Here is a 17,846-nt window from a genome sequence, read left to right on the forward strand (position 1 = left end):
TTTTTGAGACAGGGTATCACTGTAGCCCACACTGGCCTTGAACTTAACTATGTAGTTCAGACTGGCTTTGAACTTAAGATCCTCCTGCCTCAGCCTTCCATGTACTATGATTACAGGTATATGCCACTTCTCCTGCCTCTTTCCCTACCTTTTTGATGCATGTGCTTTCTCTGCATGTGAATATAAGGTGTAGTCATTGTGTGTGTGTGCGCTTGTGTGTGTGTGTGTGTGTAGGGGCTCTTCTCAGTAATAGATTTACATAACTGCGTACTCAAAGTGAAGAAGTACCTAGTGTACTATGTTTGCATCACTATCAGTAAAAAATTATATATTCATAAGAATAGAGATGTTTCATCAAAAGCTTTAACCTTGGGATGGATATGACTTTGAACTGGATTGGTGTTGGGCTAAGAAGGCAGACCAGAAGTCAACAGACTTGTTCTGGCCCCCATTCAATTTCTAAGTAGCTGTGATGGTTGGGCACATCATTTTTATTGCTGTGCCTTCAGTATTATCATCCCTAACATGAAGATTTGGACACTGATGTCTGAAATCCCATCGTATTCTGACCACGCCAGTCTTCAATACTGTGGTTTTGGTTTCACCCCCTTGTCAGTAAATGTTACCATAAAATTGTTATTGGGCTAAAAATATTTGATTGTATAAAATGTGGAGATGAACTGTTATGTTAATAAAATGATACCAATGACCTTGTGGAAACTAGGGGGCAAATTTTCTATTACAGAATATTCAAATGTCTTATTATGGGGTTTTCCTGTACTTGATCAAGAGCAGAGTAACTACAACTCTATTACCAACTACAGTAATGTTAACTTGTTGAGTTATGATGTGTGTTCCCCACCTCTCCCACTGTCCTCTTTACAGTTTGGGCCCAGTAGGGGCTTACTATATGACTTACTCTGCTTCTGCTCATCATGTTTTTGTATTGAGCATTTGACATTCACAACTCTTGGTGTGGCTTGCCTTGTCTATTTATCCCACTTTTGGCAACTGGGTTCCTTGAATTTGAAGGTTGATGTCGTTCATCAGAATTGGAGAATTCTCAGCTTTTGTCTTTTGCAGTTTTCTAAAATACATTTTATTAGTACCTATTAAATGCATTAATACATTTTTATTAGTACCTAATTTTATAATGGTTTTCAATGTGGTATTTTATACATGCATACAGTATATCTTATAGCCCTACCTTATACCTCTTTTCCTCTTTATTCCCTTCTTCTTGTTTAGTAATAGTCTCCCTTCTACATTTATGTCATTTTTTTTTTTAGATTCTACATACTATTAGGGAAAACATGTGATACTTGTCTTCCCGAGTTTGGCTTATTTCACTTAATATGATCTCAAATTTCATCCATTTTCTTCCAAATGACTTGATTTTGTTCTTTATAGCTGAATAATAACTCCAATTTGTGTGTTCCACACTTTTAGAATTCATTTTTCTTTTTTTATTCATTAAGTTTATTGGTACAATTTAGGTATACAATATGATGACATTCATCATTGGGAATTTGTACCTTTACGTGATATATCTTGGTTCTTATTTTTTCCCCATTCCCCTGCCCTCCCTTCAACCCCTCCACCCCTCCCTATTTACAAAGACTTTATTTCCATTTTTTCCTTTTCTCATATTTTTTCCTTTCCTCTACCCCTCCCAGTTCCCCTTCCCCTTTAGACCTTTTCTTCCTGTTTCACATTGAATAAAGAAGATGTGTTTTTTTAATGTAAAATGGAGTACTACTCAGCCATAAAGAATGAGAAACTAGAGACATTTATTATCAGGTGGATGCACATTAAGGCCATACTCTTAAGTGAAATAAATAGGACACACGGGTAAATACCGAATAGTTTCTCTGGTGTGAGAAACTGAAAATATAAATAGAATTCATTTTTCTGTCATCAGCTATTGTCTCTTAAAGTATTGCTTCTCCCCTGTTAGCTCCTTCTGGCTTTCCAGAGAAGAAACTCTTTGATGGTTTTTGTTTTTGTTTTTGTTTTGTGGTACTAGGGATTGAACTCAGGACCTTGGCACTTGTGAGGCAAGCTCGGTGCCACTGAGCTAGTCCCCGGCCTAAAAGGCACCCCCCACACACCAGGGATCGAACTCAGGACCTTGTGCTTGTCAGGCAAGTGCTGGCACAACAACTAAATCCCTAGCCCCTTCATGTTTTTTATGATTAGCTTTTTAACCTCCTTTTTTTGTTTGGGTTTTAATATATGTATTTTTCTTTAACCTCTGTCTTCATGTACTACTGCAGTGGAGGGGGGAGGCAAACCCTGGCTTTGGCACTAAGCTACATCCCTAGTCCCCTTCCCTCCATTTTTGAGACAGGGTGCCACTGAGTTTCCCAGGCTGAGCTTGAACTTGTGATCTTCCTGCCTCAGCCTCCCAAAGTACTTGGGATTACAGGTGTGCACTACCAACCCTGGCTTTAATTTCATCTTTTGCTATGTCTAGTCTGTTATTAAACCCATTCAATGAGTTAATTTCAGGTCTGTTTGTTTTTTTCTATAGTGCTGGGGATAGAACCCGTGGCCTCACACATACGTGCTAGGCAAGCTCTCTGCCACTGAGCTGTACCTCCAACCCTTGTATTTTCCTTAATTTCAGATATTTTATTTTTCTAAGATGTCTGTTTGATTGTTTTTAAAATAGGTACTAGTTTTCTGCTGAAATTACTATTGCTTTATCTATTTCCCCTTTTTTTTCCTGTTACATTCTTTAACCAGTTGATCATGGTTATTTTAAAGATCTTGCTTACCAAATCCAGTATTTAAATCCTGTGGGTCTGCTTCTAAATTGTTTTTCTCTTAAATATTGGTTACATTTTCTTGTTTTTCTTCTAACAGCATATATCAATATTTTGGTTCTTTTTTTTTTTTTTTTTTTTCCGAGACAGGGTCTTGTTTTGTAGAGCAGGCTGGCCTTGATCTCACTATGTAGCCCAGGCTGGAGATCCTCCTGCCTCAGCCTCTCGAGTGCTGGGACTAAAGGTGTGTTGCCGCCGTGCCTGGTTCTAATAGTATATTTTATACTGGTCATTGTATCCAAAAAAATCTTACTTGTTCTAGATTATTTCTTCCTCCAGAGAAGATTTCCTTCCTTTCTTCTGTTAGGTAGATATAATGAGGGGCTGATCATATTAACTCCATTTAGAATTGAGCAAAGTCAAGGCCAGGTTACAGTTTTAGGAAGACTCAGTTTAGCCTTGATTGTCTGCATTCTTCAGGCATGGTATTCTTCTTTTGATTGAAAGTCTAGAGGATCTTTCTTTGTCTTCTTAGCCCTGAAACACTGTAGGAGATTCAGTGCTGCTCTGTGGAGATTTGTGCTTAGCCTCTTGCCCTCTTATTTTGAAATTCTTGCAACCAGCCATGTAAGTATTGTGTACTGGAGAACTCTTGGTGTCCAGTAAAGCCCTGAAGAACCATAGGAGACCTCACTCTGCTTTCTAGAAACCCTCAGCCTAATATCTGATTCTTTTTCCCAGCCCCAGAAATGAGCAAATGGGAGCATTTCCCATCTGTCACCTTAGCCTTTGAGTGTTCACCATAAACTTTGCTGAATCTCTGTTCCTCGCTGGAAGTCCTTCCTCTTGACAAGACTCAGCAGTGTGAGCCCAGAGTTCCCAGGTGCCCTAAGGAAAGTTTACTGAGGGCGCCCTTCCTCTGACATTCTTGTCTTTGTCCCTTCTAGTCTAATGAGAGCCTCACATTATTTTTCTCCATAAATCAGGTCAGATGGCATTTTCAGTTTCCTAATACGCATCATCTGCATGTTCTCATCTATTCCACTTGAAGTCTTCTGTTGAAATATTAAACATTTTTCAGCTTTGTAGTAAAAAAATAATTTTGGTGGTAAGCACCTGCTGACTCATTTCAGTATTTCCAGGGAGGAAAATGGGAACACAGTACTTAGACAATATGGCTTTCTTCAAAATATTTTCATTGCGCTTTTTTAGTTTTTTGATTTTAATTTGTTTAGAAAACACTTTGTAGGTAGAAGACAGTAAGGGAGGCAGTTTCAGTTGGTTTATAGCTCCCTCGGATGGATTCCTTATTAGTCACATTTACTTTGCTTTTGTAGTGAAAGGATGTATGAGTGTCATTACAAGCCCTCTTATTTGGGAGGAGATTTGCTCCAGAGAATTCTAGTACCACTAGCAGTCAGTATCCATATGGTTTGCACATGTAAAAACAAGACTGTGTAGACCCCTGTCACTTAAAGTTGAACCATTTCACTGTTAAGGAGCGATCCTGTTAAATTTCACTTGAAGCTGTGTAAGACCTGGCCCTATTAAGAGCCTCAGGGCTGGAGGAGAGCCTGAGTTCTAGTGTTGACTCTACTTCCCACAAGCCATTTGTCTTGGGAGGGGCCTCTGTTTCCTCATTCTGAGCATGAGTACATTGACAAAATTATGTGTCACTTAACAAAGTAGGTTAAGTTCTGTGAAAAATATCATTAGGCTGGAGATGCTGTGGTGCAAACATCATAGTGTATTTACACAAGCCTAGGTGACATAGCCAAGTATTATGTACTGCACGTAATGGTGCATGCTATAGTTTTGTGTACACTGGCATCAACACAAAGGTGACAAATTCCCTGTGCTCTAGTTAAGACTGATAGGGATGTTTCGGCTCACATTATTGCCTGAAACATTCTTAACCCTGTGTGTGACTGTAGTTGAATCCTCATCCTTTCCCTCTCTTGCCTTTTGGATTGCAGTGAATCATTCATCATTTGGAAATTAAAGGTTGTATTTGGATTTCAATAAAATTACATTGCTAAGATCAATTTTAAGAATAAAAGTATGCAGATTTCTTTGTATTCATTTAAATTTTGTGTTTGTGACAACTAATGGAAAAACAAGGTGCTGTGTGCCCATGTGTAAGAAAAAGCATGAAACAAAAAATAGTAATTTTAAATCCTCAGTTAACCTGGATTCAAGTCCCAGTCTTGTCAATTATATGCTTTAGGGTGTTGGGGCCCAACTTCTATAAGTCTTAGTTTTACCAACTAGAAAATGGATAGAACAGTGCAGTATCATTATCTGTCTCATATGCTGTTGTAGGAATCAAATTAAACTGCTTCATGTGTGAAGAGTCTTTCTGAGCAATAAAGAGCTGTAAAAACATCCATTATTAGAACTAATGACGCAGCCCCTGTCAGTAGCCATCTGTTTGTTGTGGATGTCACTATCAAAAGCAAGACGTGAAAATGGCTCAAGGGTATTGAAATTATGTACACCTTGATTTTTGTTCTCCCACTTCAGTTTGTTTTTGTGGGTTTTTTTGTTTTGTTTTTTAGTAGGAAAGCTGACAGTCTATTCAAGGTATGAGCTGTCTCCTTGAAGCCATTGAAATGTACAGCCAGAAGGGACTGTTCATCTTATCAAATCTCCCTCTTTTAAAGATGTAGTGTAGGAAATTTAACTGACCTAGCCTAAGGTAACAGATGTATTTCAAGGGAAAAACCATAACTAAGGCCAGTTACTCTTTTTTGGTTTAAACTCCAATTTGCAATTACTTCTTTAGTTTTGATAAAAGACCAAGTGAAATAAAGGAGACTTTTCTTTTGCTTTTAAACATGGGGACCCTACCTCCTTTCTCCCTAACCACATTAACATCCTTCACAGCTCCATTCCCACTCCAGTGGTGATACTTCTTCCCTTCAGAGAAGAGTGTCTTCAGACACCCACATAAAGCTGACTGCCTTGCAGCTTTTTAAGCTTCCATTCATTCCTTCCATGGTGATGTACAATCACAGACTGCTTCTTGGTGGTAGCTCAAAGAAGTTCCCTCCTTCCAACCTTCTCCTGCCTTTTTCATTCCCCACCTTCTTGTTCTCCACCTCCTTCTTGATCTCTTCTTGTCCCTTCCTTGTTCCTTGCCTCTTGTCCCCTGTTCCGTTCCCCACTATGTGCTGCCATTTTGTATTCTGGCCCTTTTAAGAAACATAATTCAAAAAGATCTTGTCCACCGTGACCAAATTGTGAACTTTGATGACCAGTCCTCAGTGATATTGGTCGTCTTTGACTTGCTGCTCAGTTTCTGGCCACTTTTTTTTCTTTAGCCTCTATAATCCCAGTCTCAAGATTGGCTCCCTTCTTGAACCCTTGTAGTTTTTAAATGACACTGTTCTCCATTGGAATTCAACAGCAATCTGCAGTTACCTCTCCACTGTGCTCCCTTCAGTGTTGACCAGCATGGCAGGGTGCTTGCTCACAACTTTGAACCATGCTGAGTTTTGTGCTTTCAGTCCACTTGTCTTCCTTTCCATAAACACTGGGGCCAAACACCCTCTTCATGGAAACCTTCACCAGCAACCTTGGCTGCAGTGCCCCAGAACTTTGCAGGTTCCTCTAGTAGCCCTGATTCTACATTATCTTGTCTACTGTGTTGAATAAATGAGGGAAAATACTCATTTCCATAAGTACAGTATACTTTCTGTAGATAAGAATCTTCTCTTTTTTTTTCTTTTTGTTGCTGTACTGAAGATTGAACCCAGGGCCTTCATACTGTGCTACATTCTTTGCCTTTTATTATTATTATTTTTGAGACAATCTTGCTGAATTTCTGAGTTGTCCAGGGTGGCTTGGAACTTAAAATCCTCTTGTCTCTGTTTCCCCAAGTACTGGGATTACAGGCCTGTGCCAGCCACCATGCCCACTAAAGAACCTTAAGACTGAATGTTGGTTGATCAGCCATGGGCTGGATCTAAGTATAAGATCAGAAGAGAGGAAATCTGGATTACTAGCCAGTTTATTAAGTATTGTTTTATATGAAATACCACAATGTGGTACATATGTAATAATGACCCTCCAAAGATGTCTATTGCCTGATCCCTGGAACCTGTGAGCATGTTACATTGCAAAGGGAAATTGAGGTTTACAGATGGAATTAAAGTCTTTACACAGCTGATTTTAAAATAGGGAGATCACTATGAATTATCCGGGTGGGCCCTGAATAATCACAAAGTTCCTTAAAAGTGGTCTGTGCTGCAAGAGCTCCTAGGTGAATCTGCAGACTGCCGAAGGTCTTAAATTGCCTTGAATATTATCTCTAGTTAATGCCTCATTGATATAGTCCTTTCTGTAAGAGATATAATTGCATTAGTTTTCTGTGATATTAGCTGTAATGAAAGAAAAGTACTTTTATCAAATGCTTATGAGTCAGGTGCTTTATATATGTATATTACCTTATTTAGTGTGCTAAATAGCCCAAGAAATAGATATTAAATCCTTTTATGGATGAGGAAATATGCATGGTGGTTAACTTACACAAGGTCATCCCACTAGTAACTGATGACCCTGAGGTTTTATTGTCCAATAAAGAGCTAAATTGTGAGATGTGGTATTTTCACATTTTGCAGATGTTCATAGTTTAACTGTCTGAGGCTATATATATATTTTTTTGGTACTGGGGATCAAACTTGGGACCTTGCTCTTGCGAGGCAGGTGGTGGAACCACTGAGCTAAATCCCCAGCCCCCCTGAGGCTATATTTTTAAAAGTCTTGTTTTTGATTTTAAAAGTTGAAGATGAATGTATATATTACTTGTATTTTTGTGTGTGTGTGTGGCACTGGGAATGAAATCCAGGGAGCACTGAGCTATATTCACAACCTTTTTATTGTTTTGAGATAGTCTTCCTAAGTTGCCCAGTTTGGCTTGAACTTTAGATCTTCCTGCCTCAGCTTCCCAATTAGCTGAGATGACAGATGAGTGCCACTGTGCCTGGCTCAGGCTGGTTGGTTTTTGAATTCATATTCTATTTTTGGGCCGGGTCTCTGTCTAAAAGGGGCCCATGGCTGCCTCTGTGAAATGCAAGGTATAAGAGAAACAATGTATGGAAAGCATGATATGCATTGCCTGGCATGTCACAAACAGGCTGCTAGCAAATGCTAATTCCCTTTAAAGATGTAATTTTGCCATGGTACCAAATGTGCTTGTTTGGTGCTACGCTGTGTGTATGGAACTCATCTTTGGATTTTTGAACAAAATGTTCACAATGTTGTGGATATTCTAGCCACTAAAGAAAAGATGGACAAGTCCATAGATTGTAGTCTTTAAATCCTTTAATTTATTTAGTCTTTTTTGTGGCTCTTGGGATAAGCCCTGGACCATTCAGTGTCCTATACTTCCAGCTCAAGTCCTTTTTAAAAATGCATAGTAATTACCAAGGAGCTAATTTAAAATTCCTGGCTTTATATCCAAAGGGCTGATATAAGAAAATACTTAAACTAGATATTTATAAATAATAGAAATATGTTGCTCACAGTTCTGGAGAAGAACTGTGAAGTCCAAGATCAAGGCACCAGCAGATGAGTTGTGTCATCAGGGCTTGTTCTCTGTTCTATCTATAGATGTTTTATTGTTTTACCTTCACCTGGGAGAAGGCAGAAAGGGCCAGACAGGCTCCCTCAAGCCCTTTTCCAAGGACGCTAATCCCATTCATAGGGTTCTAGATTAATCCCATGTTGAATCTAGATTACAGACTGTTGGTCCATGACATTTTGTTTGGGTTATTTTAATACATTCATTTTACATTTTACAAGATCAAACTCAAACAGTATTTGTTAAAAGTATCCTAACAGATAACATTTAGAGTCTTTACAACAAAATGAGAAGTCTTGAGCTGAAGAAGCTTTTTTCTCTCTTGCTCTTGTCTCTGTTCTTTGATAGTAATCTTGATCTTGAATTTTGTTTTCTGTGTACGTATGTCTGAGGATCTAATTCACTGTAAGGACTGTGTGGATATGGAATGGTTGTTTGAAAATCCTTAACACTTCTCACTTGCCCAATCAACATAAGGTGTTTGTGTGGTTTGTGGGGCCAAATCTGTGCCCATTTTTGTCAATAAGTTTATGGCTGCTTTCATGATGCATTGGTAGAGCACTCTTAGTATCAACAATAAAAAGTATATAGCTTTATCTGCGTGTGTGTATGTGTATGTGTGTGTGTAATTGAGAAAGATGACTGATAAATTTTGAGGGTTTTTTCATTAAAAAGAAAAAAAGAATCCAAGTAATATTTAATGATTTTTTATTTTTCCTTTGGCAAATTATATACCTTAATACCTTGGCCATAGGTTAAGTGATCTTTGTCACGTTGTGGGATTTTTTTGTATTGTGGTACTGGGACTGAAACCAGGAACATTGAGCAACATCTCCAGCCTGTGCGTGTGTGTGTGTGTGTGTGTGTGTGTGTGTGTGTGTGTGTCTGTACATTTGTTTATACATGTATGTGCACACAACATTTGCAGTTACTGGGGACTGAATTTATGACCTTCTCACTGACCTGTATCCTTTTTAAAATGTTTTATTTTTTAAAATTTGTAATATTAAGACACAGTCTCACTGAGTCACTGAGTTTCCCAGGCTGGACTGGAATTTATAATCCTCCTGCCTCAGTGTCCCAGAGTGCTGGGATGACAGGTGTGCCCTACCAACTTCTGCTCCTTTCGGGGACAAGGTCTGGTTAGGTTGCCTAGGCTGGCCTTGAATTTGAGATCCTCTTGCCTCAGCCTCCTGAGTACCTGGGATTACACGTTTGTGCCTCCATGCCAGGCTATGTACCTATTTTTAAGTCATTTAGTCAATCCTTTTCCATGTTCTGAAGATAATGTTGACTTTACTATACAAATGAAGTATTTCATCAATGAATTGCTTGTATTTTTTCTTTTTGGTAATGAAGAGTGGCTTTGTATGTGTTCAGCACACTCTCTTCCACTGAGCTACACTCTATCCCCTGTATTTATTTTTATATATCTCATGGCTGCATGCTTTCTTCAGATAGCCACGAGTATGTTCCCTGGGAACTCTGCAACCTTAAGCTCTTCCTACTCTGGGGTGCCTCCTGGTGGTGGCTAGAGCCCTTCGTGTAGGATCACACAGTTTTGTCATTGAGGAAAGTGAATCTTGGTCACTCATAGCCAGTGCCACTCACAGTAAGAAACCTCATCGTGTACCTAAGAAATCATGAATCATTAGACTGGGTCAACTTGTTGGTGGGTAGAACTTGGACAAAATTCCGTATTCTGCTGATTTTCAAAGTCCCCTCTCTCTCTAGTGTAAAAGTAAACATTAAAGCAAGAATATTGTGAGAAATCGGATGTACCTTGAGACCATAATGTTAAGTGAAGTAAATCAGATGCACAAACTTATCACATGGTTTCTCTTATACTGAGTAACTCAGTATATAAAGTGCAAAATAAAAGACAATAGGAAAAAAAGAAAAAAGTTATGTATCTAAAAGTATGCCTTGATTTAGTATAATTGTCTTACATATTTTCTATGTTTTTTGGCCTGTTAGTCTGGCAGATAAATGAATCTGCTGCTGGCAAAAATAATAAAATAAAAACATAAGTACAAAAAAAACAAGAATAAAAAAATAACTCTGGAAGGCTTTAGAGGATTTAGTCTTAATTTCCATTTTAGTTAATTTACTGTTCATATTGAGGGCTGGGGATGTAGCTCAGTGGTGGAGTGCTTTCCTAGCATGTACAACCAACCCTGTGTTCCGTCCCCAGCACCAAAAAACAAAGGACAAAAACTCATACATTAGTTTGCTTTATATTGTTGTTTTAAAATAATACATCCATGTTCATATGTGTATATGTATCCATGTGTTTTGTGTGCATGCACATGTATGTGTGTAACTGATTCTCATTTCTGGTGAGCCTTATTACTGAAGGAGTATAAGAGAAGGAACTGTGTGTGATTGTACCTTTACACAGGCCCTTTCTGTGTCTGAATCTCCCACCTATGACCAGTTTTCTTTGGATAGATATTAAGCCATCACTTACAAGTAAGTTAACAGGCGGTTTATGCAAAGAGCTACATCCAATGTCTTATTTTCCACCTAAGTTATTTCTAGAAGAAATATTTGATAAAGCCCGTCCATTACCCTACCAATATTCTAGGCATTCAAGTAGATATGACAATAATAGCTAAGTTCCTATCTAAAAATTGTAACATTTCACAATCTGAAAGTTTATACCATTTATTTGCGACTACTGTCAGAAGTATTAAAATGTGCAGAAGTACTAAATAATCAGTTTAGCTATATATGCAGGGAATTAATGCCTTTAGCTTCAAAATACAGTAATAATGAGCAAACTTATGACCCACCTTATTCTGCTATAACTTTCACTAGTCTGAGTGAGGATAAAGATAGATGTATTACTCACAAGAATTGACAGATCTGGGATACATACAGCACAAATAGCACTTTAGAGACATTTGAAAGTATGGTTTTCAGCTAAATGTTCCCATAGTTTTAAGATGTATTCCTCCCTGGATATTGTGCCAAGGATAGTATTGCTGTGAGCAGCTTGTAGCAGATTTGTGTGGTTGCTATGTGCAAAAACCCCTAGAATAAATGAGTGGGAGATAAAATCAGGATGAGAAAATATTGCTATAGTAGCAATACATTTGCTATAGGAAAAATTTGGAAAATAGAGGAAGAAGTCCTAGAACTTGGATAGAAATAATTTTTGCAGAAAATGGACAGAAAACCAAGTCATGCTTCTGATAACTGCTTTTTATTAAGGATATTTTATAACAATTGTAATGGGGTACATCAATATCTCACAGACACTAATCTACTAAGAAATATCAAACCTGTGAACAAATGGATTTAGTAGATGTCTACAGAGTGTTCCACCAACAGCAGAATACATGTTCTTCTCAGTTGCACATGGGATGTTTTCCAAAATAGACCACATACTAGCTCATAGAACATGCATAAGTAAATGCAAAGGAATTAAAATTATTCTATGCATATTATCAGACTATAGTGCAATGAAATTGGAAATCAGTGGCAAAAGAAACCACAAAAATTACATAAACACGTGGAAATTAAATAACATCCTCCTGAAAAACCAGTGGGTCACAGGTGAAATTAAAGAAGAAATTAAGAGAGTTTCTGTAATTAAATGATAATGCCAGTACAACATACCAGAATTTGTGGGACACAGTGAAAGCAATCCAATGAGGGAAATTTATAGTGGTGAATTCCCACATCAGGAAAACAGAGAGAGCTCAAATAACCTAATGTTGAACCTTGATCTTCTAGAAAAAGATATGGAGTAATTTTTAATGTTACATTTTGAGTGTTTTTCTAATGAACTGCCTAGTTTGTATAAAGTTGCAAGAAAATTGCAAAGCCCTAAGAGAAGGCAGTTCATTCCATTTTTTTTCCTAGCATATGCTCTTCAGATGAAATACAGTGTTCTAGAGAAGTTAATTGTATGTATTTCTTAATTACATTTTATCAAATATTCTTGATCATGAAATTCTTTAAATAACAACTTGAATCTCTTGGGTTGCCCTTTACCTGAGTTTTCTTTCTCCTTTTAAAAAGGCCACATATATGTTCAACATATATATTCAATAATGTCTTGCACCTATGCTTTTAGTCTTGATTTTTCAAAATGTTCTATTTTTCAAAATTTTATGACTAACAATTGCTAATTGTGTTAGTTACTTTTCTCTTGTTGCTGAGACAAAATACCTGACACCCAAAGTTAGAGGGGAAGGGGGTTTATTTGGCTTATAGTTCGTAGAGGTTTCAGTCCAAAATCAGCTGGCTCCAAGGCAGGGTGACACAGGCATCGCAGAGGAGAAACAGCATGGCTCCCTCACAGTAGCAAAGGTAACAGGAGAGCCTTACCAGTGTCTTCCTGCACCTTTTATCTTATTCAGACTACTTGGGGCAGCTAGCACTCATGCCCTTAATCCCAATGCTTTAAGGCCTACCCCTACCATGAGTCAATCACACACTCTAGATTTAACCACCTCTGGAAAAGCATGAGGATTTGAGGGAACATCTAAACACAAGCCATGACACTAATGTATGTAAAAATATTTTAATTTTGTGCTTTGATATTCTTTTCAACCATCTTGTTCTAAACCCTTTAAAATTATAATGATTTTTGTGATTTTTCTACTAACATAATCTCATTTACAAGTATTTTTTCTTTCCTTTTAAATCCTGTTTTTTTCTTGCCTTGCTGCAATGATCAAGATCTCCAGTAACAGGTAGGCACCCTATGTCATTCTTTTTTCTAAAAGAGTGTTTTTAATATTTTGTTGTTAAGTATGGTGTTTATCAGAGGTTTTTGGTATGCAACTTTTTCAGAGTATGATGTTTCCTTTTCATTGTTTTCATTTTTTAAAAAAAAATCACCAGTGGATGTGTTACTTCTTATCTATTGTGATGAGAATATGATTTTCTTCATTTAGTTTATTAGTACGGCAAGTTAAATTGATTGGCTTAAAAATTTAAAGTATGTATGGAATCCTGGTTTGTCTAGTTTGATCAGGGTCTATTATTATTATTATTATTATTATTATTATTATTATTATTTTTGGTATCAGGAGTCGAACTCAGGGTCTCTCACTTGCCAGGCAGGCGCTATGCTGTAGAACTACATCCCCGGCCCAGGGTCTATTATTGTTTTTAAATAATGAGAATTTGATGTGCTAATATTTTCTTTAAGATTTCTGCATCAGTGATCACAAATGAAATTCACCAATAGCTTTCAATTCTTACACAGTTCTAGTTTTTTCTTTTCTGTACTGGGTATTGAACCCAGGGATACTTTACCACTGAACATTTTTAATTACTGATTCAGTTTCTTACAGAAATGTTCTGTCTTTGTTTCTTAAGACTGTTTTGGTAAGTTATACTTTCTTGAAAATTTTTCTAATTTGTAAAAAGTTTTAACTTACTGATGAAAGTGAAACCTGGTCTTTAATTATCTTTACATATAAACTTGATTCACCACTTTGTCTCAAAGATTTGGCATGTTGTAATTTTCTTAAATGTCTAACTATGCCTATGCCCTTATTCAGTGGTGGCAAATTGATGGCACTCATGCTGCACTGGACTGTTTCTATCATTCAGGTTCTAAAGGTTCGCCATCATTGCTAGTTGGTCATCTCTGTTTTATGCTTGTTTTCTCTTTCTTTTCTACTTATTAGTACTTCCTTCTGTTGTACTTTCTTTGGGTTTATATTTCTCTTCATTTCCTGAGTTATGTTTTTAGCTTTTTAAAAAGGTTTTAGCTGTTCTCATTTTATAACACATGTATGTGTTACCTAAGTAGCTTTGGCTCCATCCCACAAGTTCAGTATGCAGTAAATTTACTATTTAGTTTGAAATATTTTGAAATTTCATTGACTTCTCCTTTGACCCATTGGTTACTTAGGTTTGTTAATTAAATTTTGAATACATTTCAGAATTCTTGATTCTGCTTGACAAGCATGGTTTACCATTTCCTTTAGTGTGGTTCTTCTGCTTGCGATAATTTCAGTTTTTGTTAGTTGAGAAGTGCCTTTCTCATCTTCATTTTTTTTTATAGATTTGTTAACTGGTTATAAAATTTCAGATTGCCAGCTAGTTTCTTTTAGCATTCTGAAGATACCACTGCCTTCTGACTGGAGTAATTTCATTTTTAGAAAGTTAACTGTCAGTATAATTGTTTCTCCTTTGAATGTAATTTGCCTTTTTTCTCTGACTACTTTAAAAATTTCATCTGGATCTTTAGTTTTTTTTGAACTTTTACTATTATGAACTTAAGATGGTTTCTTTTCATTTTCCCTTTTTGGAAATTATTAGGATTTATCCAATGTTGAAAGTGTGTCTAAAGTGTGTCTAAGTTTTGTATACCTAAAATGTACCAAAAAATAAAGTTTAAAAAAAAAGTGTGTATAATGAATTTTGAACACTTTGTAGCTATTTTCTATTTTCTTTCCACATTATATGTATCCTGTTTTCTTATTCTTCTATGTCGGTGGTTCCAATCTAATACATGTTAAACATTGTTAGTGCATCCTTTATGTCTTCTCCTGTTGTAATTACTGCATATGAGTCACTCCAAAACTTAGTAGTTTAAGACAAGAAGCATTTTGTTATTTTCATGCTTCTGTAGATAGACTACGACTCAGTTGGATGCTTCTTCAGCTGGTCTTGCAGAGCGTCTGTCATGAAGTTCCAGTCAGAAGGCATCTGAAGCTTAAACATGGAAGATACTTGCACTTATATATCTGGTCTCAATGGTGGTAACAAGACATCTTGAGTCTTAGGGACACCTCTTTTCTATATGGCTTGTTATTGGAGTTTCCCCATGTTATCTCTCCAGCAAGGTTCGGAAAAAGGCTTCCAGAAGTGTAGAAGCTGTCAGCTTTTGTTAAGTCATAGACCCAGAATTGGCACAGTGTTTCTTTTGCTCCTTTCTTTAAATGCTGCCAAAGATTTTAGTTATATTTAACATGGGCAAGGGATCTGCCCAACTACATGAATGCAGAGAAGCATGTACAGTATTACGGTCTGTGTTTGAAGAGTGGTTCCTTTTAATTCTTTTCTGTGTGCTTTTGCCCACCCTTATGCCCCTCTATAATCCACTCTGAATACTTTTTTGTCCTAGTTTAATCTTACAGTTCATTTTTTCTTCACCCATTGAATTTCTGATTCTTTGGAAATTTTATTTTCAGGTCTGGGCTTGATATTTTTTCTTTTTTCAAATCTATGTCATGACAAATTCTACTTCTAGTTTTCCGCTGAAAAAGTTATATTTGGCTTTTGAACATTCTAAAACCATAGATATTTTACATTCTAGTTCTGATAGTTCTAATATTTTGTTATCATTTTTCTTTTATCCTGTTGTGTCTTATTTCTGCCTTTTCTTGCTTAGTAGATTTCTTCTTGCATACATGGTTATCTCTGATTGTGTCTGGATATTGTATTTGAGAAGTTAGTTGTCTTAGGTCTTTAGAGAATGTTTCTGTTTTCTGCTTTCAAATGGCTGAAGGTGCTAGCTTTCTGGAACCATCTTAATCTAGGTATCTAAACTACCCAGATGACTTGAGGGCTGTATTTTCTTTTTACTTTTTTTAAGTCCCCAAATTAGATAATTTACTTTTAGTAGGCCTCAGATTGTTTTTTCTCCCTCAGAGATCATCCATCAAAAATATCCTTCATCTTATCAGCTTCTTAGGGTATCAGCAAACATTGCCCTAGCAAAAAAACAGCCCATATGTAGTCTCTTGCCCACTTTCAGACTTGGTACTTGGTTGTTCTCACCATCTTAATTGTTCTTTGGTAGTTTTAAGATGTTCTCTTCTACTTTGGTCAGCCTCTTCAGTTATCTTCAGTGGGACTGGTGGTTCTATTTATCTGCTACATCATTACTGAAATTAAAAGTTGGTATAATTTAGTACTGATATGCCTTTCAGTTTGCATACAGTCCTGTGAGTCCATGTGCTCCAAATCTGCAAGTTCAAACAACAGTAGTTTGAAAGCATTTGAAAAAAATGAGTGTCTATACTGAATATATACTTTTCTTATCATTACTCCCTAAACAATATAGTAAAACAATTATTTACAGAACATTTATATTGTATTAGTGTCTTAGTTAATTTTTTTGTTGTTGAGACAAAATACCTGACACTTACAAGTTAAAGGAATAAAGGTTTATTTGGATCACAGTTTGTAGAAGTTTCAGTCCATAGTCAGCTGGCTCCAAGGCAGGGTGGCATGGCAGAGGGGCATCCCAGAAGAGCAACATTTAATGGCAAAGCAGGCAGGAAGCAGCAAAGCAGCAACCCTTCTTTTCCCTCTTATACCGTCCAGGCTACAAGCCTTTTGGGTGGTACCAACAACATCCAGGGTGGGACTTCTCATTACCCACTTCCACGACTATGATAAACCAATTAGTGTACTAATCCAGTACTATACACCCTTAATCCTAGAGTCATAACTTTAATCCACATTCAGACATCCTAGATACAACCACCTCAGAAAAGCACCACCTGTCACCACATGAGGCTTCACAGGAGAATCTAGATATAAGCCATAATAACAGTTAGGTATCATAAATAACCTAGAGGTGATTTCAAATACGTATATTTGAAGATGTGCTTAGGTTTCCTGCAAATAGTGTACTATTTTACATAAGGGATTTGAGCATACATGGACTTTGATGTCTACACAGGTCTTTGACAAATCCCTTACAGACACTGAGGAAACAGTTGTATTCAATCCTTAGGTTGTATATGCATTGTTTATATGTAGAGCTAAGATGCAATAATCCTGCTCTTGGAAGACCAACAACTTCCTGTATAGCTCTAGTATAGTATATCTATCCTTATGTGAGTTGGGTTCTTGTGTCTTATCTCATCTAAACTGTTTTATATTCATAGACCATTAGAAAGTCTTAAGGACTATATAAGCCAGTGCACATCATGATTCTTGTATATAAGAATTATGCCAGAAAGGAAGGAAAAGTAAAAAACAATAGAAGAAAAAATGGAAGCAAAGCTTTTGTAAATAAGGAGGGGAAGAAGGGTTGAAGGGAGGGGAGGGGGTTGGGAGAAAAAGAAGAATAAAGATAAATTTTGTACAGGGGTACACATTCTCTATGATGAATGTGATCATTATGTATATCTAAAATGTAACAATAATATCAATTTAAACCTGAAAGAATTATGTTGGGGAAGTTGTGAAAATGATCTTATGCAATTATCTCATTTTTTTGTGTAGGAAAACACAGGGCAAGAGTGGTTAAAGATTGTATTTAAAGTTGTGACTACATTTGTTGATAGGGTTATACAATTGAATGTATAAATACCTATGCACAAATCTATGCTACAGCATTGTAACTTGTTTGGAAATGGTGGTTCGTACCTTAAAATGATCTGAGTTATGTCTAACACCATCCTGGGCGAGTGGTGGAGAACCTATGACATGTGTGCAGCAGTAGGTTTATTGTTATCATTGAAAGCTCTAAAAGGTCCACCATCACTACCCTAGATGATGTTTGCTTA

The 17,846-nt window shown here is 36.8% G+C and overlaps 1 long non-coding RNA gene across 7 annotated transcripts in view; it reads left to right on the forward strand.

Moving 5' to 3' along the window:
• The window catches only part of LOC110347061 (uncharacterized), a 111,803-nt gene that overhangs the window by 12,438 nt on the left and 81,519 nt on the right, over positions 1-17,846 (forward strand). The window contains exon 4 of one of the 7 annotated variants that reach the window (XR_015442421.1): positions 13,045-13,058. The exons of the other annotated variants lie outside the window; for them this stretch is intronic. This is a non-coding gene — a long non-coding RNA (uncharacterized LOC110347061). The remainder of the gene's footprint in view (positions 1-13,044; positions 13,059-17,846) is intronic. 7 annotated transcript variants of the gene reach the window in all.

This window comes from Heterocephalus glaber, unplaced genomic scaffold, assembly GCF_053883595.1.
Source record: "Heterocephalus glaber isolate CG9 unplaced genomic scaffold, H.glaber_assembly_v1.0 deba00001547, whole genome shotgun sequence".
NCBI lineage: Eukaryota > Metazoa > Chordata > Mammalia > Rodentia > Bathyergidae > Heterocephalus > Heterocephalus glaber.